Source organism: Myotis nattereri (assembly GCF_964212035.1).
Source record: "Myotis nattereri genome assembly, chromosome: 5".
Taxonomy (NCBI): Eukaryota; Metazoa; Chordata; class Mammalia; order Chiroptera; family Vespertilionidae; genus Myotis; species Myotis nattereri.
In genome coordinates, this window is record NC_138080.1 from 31,354,390 (window position 1) to 31,364,716 (window position 10,327).

General features: G+C 45.2%; 1 pseudogene across 1 annotated transcript; it reads left to right on the top strand.

Moving 5' to 3' along the window:
• The first annotated feature begins 2,313 nt into the window (after positions 1 to 2,313).
• Positions 2,314 to 3,047, top strand: LOC308520202 (RNA transcription, translation and transport factor protein-like; annotated as a pseudogene). The gene has a single exon. The product of its transcript is annotated as an RNA transcription, translation and transport factor protein-like (transcript).
• Positions 3,048 to 10,327: the final 7,280 nt, after the last annotated feature.

Genomic DNA, 10,327 nt, shown 5'->3' on the forward strand with positions numbered 1-10,327 from the left:
GCATATTTTGGGGTGACATATCCTGGTCCCTGCAGTTGCTCTCCCACCCAGTATTTTGCTAACTGTCCAATATTTTTTCTTCAACGTCATGCATGTTTGGTGTGAATGATATCTCTGTGTGACAGCCCTGGTGTCCCAGAGTCAGGGTGGTGGGGTGGGAAATGACATTGTCCCACCTGCTGGCCAACGAGGGTTTTAGAGAAATTGTAGAAGCTATAGAAATAAATTTAAATTCCTGGGGTTGGGCACCATATCTGAGTCTCCATCAACCTGGCTCCCATTGTTCGCCCAGCCCTGTGGATTCTCTGAGACTCTGCCCCACCCAACTTGCAGGCTCACCCAAGTTGTTTCCAGTGGCTTTTCCATGCTAATGGCCTATCTTGGCTCATGCTTCAGACTTTGCTAAAATCTCTCCAACAAGCAACATCTGGCCTCAGTGTGCTCCATACCCCTCACTAAGTGGCTCCAGGCCCAGCACTAATGGCAGCTGGTCTTGGTTTGCAGGTTGGCCTTCCCTGGGCACCTCCCAGCCCAGCACAGGTAACAACCATCTGCAGGTCACTTTGTAGTTCATGCCAGGTGGCCCCAGGTAGAACACAGGTTGGCCTTCACCTCCTGGGAGGCCCCAGAGCCAGCGCACCCAGTGAACAGCTTCCGGTCACGTTGAAGGACCACCCAACCACCTCCACGAGCAACACACTTATAGGGAAGACTCAGCACAAAGCCTGCTGAAGTAAGTCATACTTCATGGGGTGGGCCACTGCACAGCCGATTTCCACAGTGTTAGCCGCCAGTGCTTGTAGCCAAGTGTCCTGGGGGTGAATCCCTCCCACGGACATGCCAACAGCAATCAAGGCTTAACTACACCAGGAGGGTGCACACAGCCACACGGGCACAGCCGGAGAGCCCAGATCGGGTGGACGGGAGGCTTTGCCCCTGGGCCTTGCAGGACACCTATCACACTAGGCCACTCTGCCAAGCTGAGGAGATGTGGCAGCTCTGCCTAACACAGGAACAAACACAGGGTGGCCGCCAAAAAGAAGAGACAAAGAAACACGTCTCAAATGAAAGAACAGAAAAACAAAAACCTCCAGAAAAAGAACTAGGCAAAATGAAGACAAGCAATTACTAGATGCAGAGTTCAAAACACTGGTTATAAGGATGCTCATTGGACTTAGGGGAAGAGTAGATGAACTTAGTGAGAAGTTCAACAGCATAAAATAGGACATGGAAACCGTAAAGAAAGAATTAGTCAGAAATAAAGGATACTCTAACTGAAATGCATAATTTACAGGGTACTAACAGTAGAATAGATGAGGCTAAGAATGAAATTAGTGATTTGGTACATAAGAAAATAGAAAACACCCAATCAGAACAACAAAAAGAATTTTTAAAAATTAGGATAGTGTAAGGAGCCTCTGGGACAATTTCAAGCATACTGACATTTGCATCACGGGGGTGCCAGAAAGAGAAGAGAGAGAGAAAGACAGCAAGAAATTGAAAACCTATTTGAAAAAATAATGACAGAAAAGTTCCCTAACCTGGTGAAGGAAACAGACATACAAGTCCAGGAAGCCCATAGAGTCCCAAACAAGATGAACCCAAAGAAACCCACACCCAAACACATCATAGTTAAAATGCAACAGGTTAAAGGCAAAGAGAGAATCTTAAAGCAGTAAGAGAAAAGCAGTTAGTTACCTACAAGGGACCTCTCATATGACTGTCAGCTGATTTCTCAACAGAAACTTTGCAGGCCGGAAGTGATTGGCAAGAAATATTCAAGGTGATGAAAAAAGCAAGGACATAGATCTAAGATTACTCTACACAGCAAAGCTCTCATTTAGAATCCAAGGACATATGAAGATCTTCCTAGACAAGAAAAAGCTAGAGAAGTTCATCACTAACAAACCAGTATTATATGAAATATTAAAGGCTCCTGTTTAAGAAGGACAGCCCTGGCCTGTGTGGCTCAGCTGGTTGGATGTAGTCCCATGCACCAATGTCATGCATGTTTGAGACTATAAATGGCTTGATTCCTGGTAAGGGCACCTGCTTGGGTTTCAGGTTCAATCCCTGGTGGGGGGTGTGCAGAAGGCAGCCAATCAATGTTGCATCTCAAATTCATACTTCTTTCCCTTCCTCTCCTCTAAAAATCAATAAACAATTCTTTTAAAAAAACATATTAAGAAGGGGAAAAAAGATTAAAAATATGAACAATAAAATGGCAAGAAGGGGAGCTTCGTCGCCAGCTGCTCCTCGCCTCTCTCTCCTCTCCCGGCCGGAGCCCGGGGGACAGAGCGGGAAGCCAGGACCATGTTCTGCCACAAGCTGATGGCCCTCGACTACCACGATCCTGCCGGCTTCAACTGCAAAGATGAAACAGAATTTAGAAACTTTATTGTTTGGCTTGAAGACCAGAAAATCAGACACTACAAGATTGAAGGCAGAGGTAATTTAAGAAACATCCACAGCAGTGACTGGCCCAAGTTCTTTGAAAAGTATCTCACAGATGTTAGCTGTCCTTTCAAGATTCAAGATATCGACAAGAAGCAATTGACTGGCTTCTTGGTTTAGCCGTTAGACTTGAATATGGAGATAACGCTGAAAAATATAAGGACTCAGTATCTGATAATACAAACAATGCTGACAATGCAGCTAAAAATGCAGAGCCATTGATCAATTTGGATGTTAATAATCCTGATTTTAAGGCTGGTGTAATGGCTTTGGCTAACCTTCTTTAGATTCAGCGTCGTGATGATTACCTGGCAATTCGCATTTTGGCCCAGGAACGCCTGACACAGGAGGCAGTTGCTAAAGCAAATCAAGCGAAAGAGGGGTTTCCTGTTGCTTTAGACAAGCATCTTCTTGGTTTTGACACAGGAGATGCAGTTCTTAATGAAGCTGCTCAAATTCTGCGATTGCTGCATGTAGAAGAGCTCAGAGAGCTACAGACAGAAATGAATGAAGCCACAGTAACTGCTCAGGCAATTATTGCTGATCCAAAGACAGACCACAGGCTGGGGAGAGTTGGAAGAGGAACCTGTTAGGATCTCAGCCTCTCACCTGTTTAGTACAGTTGGGAACCATGCACACGTGGTATGCGTTTCAAAATCAAACATCACATGTTCAAGGGAAGAGTCCCAGAAAATTGACTATGTTTTAGAGATTTACAATCATTGCTTTTTCTTTTTTTTTTCTTTTTTTTTAAAATTTATTTTATTGATTTTTCACAGAGAGGACGAGAGAGGGATAGAGAGTTAGAAACATCGATGAGAGAGAAACATCAATCAGCTGCCTCCTGCACACCACCTACTGGGGATGTGCCCGCAACCAAGGTACATGCCCTTGACCGGAATCGAACCTGGGACCCTTCAGTCCGCAGGCCGACGCTCTATCCACTGAGCCAAACCAGTCAGGGCCATTGCTTTTTCTTTAATAAAGTTTGGGAAAGGGGGGGGGGGGGAGGCAAGAAATACATATGTAGTAACAATTGAATAAGAAAACAAAATAAAGAAGCAGAAAATTAATTAATTCCTGGCTGTGTAAACAGCGCCATCTAGAGGCCACTGCTGGCTTGGGTTGGGGGCTGCGGTGGTTCAAGGACTCCTGGGGAAAGGTGTTTGATCAGCAAACAGCAAGAAATGTCAATAAGGTGAAGCAAAAAAGGCCTGGTGACCTCCCCTTGGCATCCTGGGGCCAACATGGGCTCGCTTTCTGCACTCACAGCGAATTCTGTGTCTTGGAGAAGATGCCAGACCTGAAGGTGAAAGTGTAACATCATGTCACCTGACCTTCACCGCAATATGCTTTACTTACAATGGCCCGCACAGAGCCTGAGTGCAGTGTGATGCATAACTTACGCAGGGCCCTGCATCCCCCTACCCCATCAAGATCGAGAGCAGAGCAGGTTGGAGCATTGTCCCATCCACCAAAAGGCTGTGGGTTCGACCTCTGGTCAGGGCACATATGTAATGCAACTGGTCGCCATGTTTCTCTCTCACATAGATTTTTTCTCTCTCTCTTGCTTCTCTCTTTAAAATCAATAATTAAAAAAAAAAAAAAGTCCTCGGGTGAGGATTAAAAAAAAAAATCTAGAACATTCCTGCCTCCCAGGAAGTTCCCTCCATTCCCCCCAGAAGCTGTGCCTGTTCCAGAAATTCATCTGGTTGGTACTACACATGATGTTCTTCCTCATGGCCTGGCGAACGCGTGTGACCTTACAAATGTATGCCATGGGGTAAGAGAGTTCGTGCTGAGAGAAATTTTAAATATTTTTTAAAACTTGAAACATAAAAACCTGTATTGATAGATGCATTGATTTCTTTCCTGGCTGGACATGGAAGCGTGAGATATTTATTGGTTTATTTACTTAATATATTTTTATTGATATCAGAGAGGAAGGGAGAGGGAGCGATAGAAATATCAATGATGAGAGAGAATCATTGATTGGCTGCCTCCTGCACGCCCCATACTGGGGGGTTGAACCTGCCACCCAGGCCTGTGCCCTGATCAGGAATCGAACTGTGACCTCCTGGTTCATAGGTCATCCCTCAACATGGAGCCGCGCCGGCCAGGGCAGCGTGAGATGTTTAAAAAATAAATACAGATCATGTAAATTATCAAAGTAACTTAAGGACCACCCATGAGTCCTGAAAACGCTGATTGGAAATAGCGTGGTCGTCAATTCACCAGCTTTTGTGTTTCAGGCTGATTTTGCTAACGAGGAAGGAGCTTTCTCATCAAAATGATCAGCTCCCCCTTTTTCAAGGCTCTGACACTTGCAAGAGGGAGGCCTGGCAGGCCCCTCTCCAATCATAGCTGATTTCTAAACATGGATACTTACAAATTAAAAGTGGCTTCCAATTTAGGGATTCTTACAGAAAGCTTTCAGTTCTAAATATAATCAAGTATATTTACAGAGAAGGGCATATGCCAGGATTGAGATATATTTGGGGATAGATAAGGTTGAAAATCCCTGCGGACAGAAGAGACGGTGTGTGAAGACAAGGAAAGAATCAAATGCAAGGGAGGGCTAATGGTTAGAATAAATTCTCATAGCTAAGAGGAGACGGAATCAAGAATAACACGTAATTCTTTTGAAAAGGCAGAGCCAGTAAGCCAACGTATAGTGGCGGGAGAGTGGCTTGATAAAATTATATTACAGCCACAGGGAGAATGTTATGCTTCTGCTACAGTAACTGTGAAAAAACATTGGCCATGTTTGGGTTATAATGGTAAATGGGGAAAAATAAACAAAATGGTTTATGAGCTGATATAAAACAATATGTATTTTGGGTGGTGGGGCACACGGTGCAATACACATATCTTGTAACATAGAAACCCAATAAATTTAATTTAAAAATATGTACGACTGGCCCTAACCGGTTTGGCTTGGTGGATAGAGCGTCAGCCTGCGGACTGAAGGGTCCCAGGTTCGATTCCGGTCACGGGCATGTACCTTGGTTGCGGGCACATCCCCAGTGGGGAATGTGCAGGAGGCAGCTGATGGATGTCTCTCTCTCTCATTGCTGTTTCTAGCTCTCTATCCTTTTCCCTTTCTCTCTGTAAAAAATCAATAAAATATATTTTTAAAAAAATATGTACGACTGGAAAGGAATTGTGCAGTAGTTAAAGTAGTTGTATTAAGATAATTAAAGAAGCAATCTGTCCTTTAATGTTGGTATATTTGTATTTTTTTGTTTTTTAAATCCTCACCTGAGGATATTTTTTCCATTGATTTTTAGAGAAAGTGAAGGAGGAGGGGGAGAGAGAGAGAGAGAGAGAGAGAGAGAGAGAGAGAGAGAGAAACATCAATGTGAAAAGACATATAGTTTGCTTCCTGAACACCCCCCAACCAGAGGCAGGGTTCAAACCTGCAACCCAGGTACATGCCCTTGACTGGGAATTGAACCTGAACCCTTTCGTAAGCAGGCCGACACTACTGAGCAAAACTTGCCAGGGCTATGTTTGTCTTTTTAAAATATATATATATTTTTTTATTTCAAAAGGAAGGGAGAGGGAGAGAGAGAGAGAAACATCAATGATGAGAGAGAATCATTGATTGGCTGCCTCTGCACACTCCTTTCTGGGGATCGAGCCCAAAATCCTGGGCATGTGCCCTGACCGGAATCCAACTGTGACTTCCTGGCTGATGGGTAGATGCTCAACCACTGAGCCACACTGGCAGGGCAGATTTCCCTCTTTTTGAATCATCTAGTCAAGTGTAACCCAGTTTTCAACTTGTCTGCCTGACTTTTTCTCAGTGACTTCGAGGAATTCTCTATAAATTCTAGATCTGACCTTTTTATCAGTTGCATGGATTACAAATACCTCCTTTGTGATTTGCCTTTCACTTCCTTCGGCTTTTTTTTTTTTTTTTAAATATATTTTATTGATTTTTTACAGAGAGGAAGGGAGAGAAATAGAGAGCTAGAAACATCGATGAGAGAGAAACATCGATCAGCTGCCTCCTGCACATCTCCTACTGGGGATATGCCCGCAACCCAGGTATACATGCCCTTGACCGGAATCGAACCTGGGACCTTTCAGTCCGCAGGCCGATGCTCTATCCACTGAGCCAAACCGGTTTCAGCTGCCTTTCACTTCCTTAATGGTGTCTTTGAACAGTTCTTCATTTTAATATAACCCAGTGCATCACTCTCTTCCTTTATTGTTATGTGACCTATTTCAAAAATCCTCACCACAAGGTTATAAAAGTATTTTCCTGTATCATATTCTTTTCTTTAAAAAAAAAAAAAATGGAACCTTCAGGGTTATGCGTGTCATCCTTGCGCAGGGGCCGTGCTAATCTTCTCTGTATCGTTCCGATGTTAGTACATGTGCTGCCGAAGCGAGCACCTGTATCAGATGCTACAATGTTACTGTTTACCTTTCATATTCAGGTCCGTAGTCCTCCCCAGATTGTCTTGTGTACGGTGTGAGGTAGGAGTCACATTTTGTATTTTTTCAATAGTGATATCCAGTTGTCCCAGCATCATTTATTGAGAAGTCGTCCTTTCGGCACTGCAGTGCGCTGCCTCCTCGGTTGTAAATCAACCCTCCAGATGTGGATATGGTCTGTCTTGGGCTCCTAGTCTATCCATCTGTCTGTCCTTCGGCCCCCTTTTTATTGACAATGGCTGTTTGAGAAGTCTCGCTAGCAACACCGACAGTATTGTGTGTGATGAGAATCCACCGTGTACAATCGTTCTGTTGCCCCCCATCCATGCATCTCAGGGTCTGAATATCATTGGTAAATTTGCCCGAATCAGTAATTTCACGAAGAGTTACAAACTCGGTGATATCATCTGCTTCACCAGCCTTCCAAGCGTGGTGAGCCCAGAGCCCTCCAATTTCACAACGAATGCGGTGCCATCTGGTGGCGCCTGAGCAGCCTGTGTGCATTTGAATTTCAACTTAACGGCCACGTACGAATTCCATTGCAGGTGGGCGGTTGCTGGGACCCTCCATGAATCCCTCAGACATTGGATGGCTTCCGAGGTTCCCCTCTGTCTGCTTAGAGCTGCTTAGAGCTGCTTAGAGCTGACCTCTCCAACACCCATTACCAGGAAAGAACTGATGGCGGAAAGCTACCAAGGGAGAAGTAACAGGAGTCAGAACACCAACCGAGAACATGAACTTAAACAACTAGACCAAACGACGAGGGTGGGCTGTGCAGTGACTTCAAATTCCTTCCATTCCAACAGCATGCCCCTTTGCAGTGGGACGTTGAGGCCTCTCCCACCCAGAGGGGCAGTCTGCTCTCCACCCCTCTGCACCAGGGTAGGCATGGCCATGTGATTTGCTTTGAGCTATAGAAGGTGGCAGAAGTGAGGTGTGGGAATTAGACCTCCATACATAAGGAAGCCAGTGTAGCTTCTTTAAAAAACAAAAACAAAAAACGAACACACATATTTTTATCAATTTCAGAGAGAGAAAGGGAGAGGGAGAGAAGGATACAAACATCAATGATGAGAAATTGTTCAGCTGCCTCCTGCACGGCCCCTAGTGGGGATGGAGCCCAGAACCCAGGCATGTGCCCTGACCAGGAATTGAACTGTGACTTCCTGATTCATAGGTTGATACTCAACCACTGAGCCACACCTGCCAGGCACCAGTGTAGCTTCTTGAAGGCTGGGCTAGTGTGTGGAGAACTAGCCAATGAAGCCATCTTGCACCTTCCAGCCCAGCCCCCCCAATCCTCCAAGTGTCTGTATGCGTTCTCATTAGTTACTGTAGGTGAGATCAACACAGAACATGCCCAGCCATCCGATAGAATCATAAAAATGATGGTCCATTCACTCTGTGGTCAGCAGAATAATTCCCCCCTCCCCACAAAGATGTCCACATCCAACCCCAGAATCTATAAAAATGTCCCTTCCATGACAAAAGGGACTTTACATATGGGATGAAGTTAATGATCTTGAGATGGGGAAATTGTCCTCCATTGCTCAGGGGGCCCAGTGTCATCACAAGTGTCCCTATAATTCCCTGGCTAGTTTGGCTCAGTGGATAGAGTGTCAGCCTGCGGAATGAAGGGTCCCAGGTTCGATTCCGGTCAAGGGAACATGCCCGGGTTGGGGGCTTGATCCCCAATAGGGAGCGCGCAGGAGGCAGCCGATCAATGATTCTCTCTCATTAGTTTCTATCTCTCTCTCCCTCTCCCTTTATTTCTGAAATCAACAAAAATTTATATCTTTAAAAAAAGTTTTCGTATAAGAGAGAGGCAGGAGGGTCGGAGTCAGAGGAGATGATTTCCAGGGCCCCAGGAATGCAGCCGCCTCTAGAAGCCAGAAAAAGCAGGAAATGATTCTCTCTGGAGCCTTCAGAAGGAACCAGCTTGCCCATGCCTGGAATTTAGCCCAATGAGACTCATTTCAGATTCCTGACCTCCAGAACGGTGCAATAATAAATGTATTGTTTTAAGCCACTACATTTGTGAAAATGTGTTACCGCTGCCCTAGGAAACTAATACACATTCCCTCCCTTCCCAGCCAATTCCTGCCTGTTCACGGAGTGAAGCCTCTAATCAGTGGTTCTCAACCTTCTGGCCCTTTAAATACAGTTCCTCATGTTGTGACCCAACCGTAAAATTATTTTCGTTGCTACTTCATAACTGTAATGTTGCTACTGTTATGAATCGTAATGTAAATATCTGATATGCAGGATGGTCTTAGGCGACCCCTGGGAAAGGGTCATTTGACCACCAAAGGGGTCGCGACCCACAGGTTGAGAACTGCTGCTCTAAACCTTTGTATGTGCTCACAGATAATTGGAACTACTCACCAGGCAGCTGCTTACTAGTATAGACATAATCACATAGCAGCAAGGATTATTATAAGGGAGGCAAGGTCAAAGTTACATCCCTCTCTGTCATTAAAAAGAGGTGTTCAGCCCTGGCTGGTTTGGCTCAATGGATAGAGTGTTGGCCTGCGGACTGAAGAGTCCTGGGTTTGATTCTGGTCAAGGGCACATGCCGGGGTTACAGGCTCGGTCCCCAGTGGGGGGCATGCAGGAGGCAGCTGGTCAATGATTCTCTGCCATCATTGATGTTTCTCTCTCCTCTCTCTCTCTCTCTCTCTCTCTCTCTCTCTCTCTCTCTCTCTCCCCTCTCTCTCCCAACTTTCTTTCTCTCTGAAATCAATAAAAATATATTTTAAAAAGAGGTGTTCAAAGGGGCCAGCAGGACCAGCTGAATCAGTTACGTGCTTTTAGCCACAGGGAACAGAAAACCTGACTCTACTTGCTTAACTTCATAAAGAGGTTTATTAGCTCAGAGAACAAACAGCCCCAAGCTAAGGCAGCGTCCAGGCTCAGGACGTCAGGACAGTTGAGCAATGTCATTTCAGACCCTATTCTTTCCGTTTCCCGATTCTGCCATTCTGGGCGTTAGTCTGCAGAAACTTTCCCTGGAGCCCCCACCATGCAGACTTGCCCTCTCCTCTCATTGACCAGCACTGGTCACATGCCCAGGCCCTGGACTGATCAGCTGGCCAGTCATTCATGCCATGATAGCTGCTGTGAGCTTAGATCTTAATTTTCAACCAGAAGTTATTTTAATACTATTGATATTACTATTATGATCTGAACTTAAATGTTATGTTGACAGATGAAACGAGTAAGAAATTACACAAGTTGGCCAGGTAGCTCAGTTGATTAGAGCGTCGTCTCCGAAATGCCAACGTTGCAGGTTTGATCCCAGTCAGGGCACATGCAAGAACCAACCAATGGCCCTGGCCAATGTGGCTCAGTTGATTGGAGCATCGTTCCATACACTGAAAGGTCACGGGTTTGATTCCTGGTCAGGTCACATACCCAGGTTATAGGC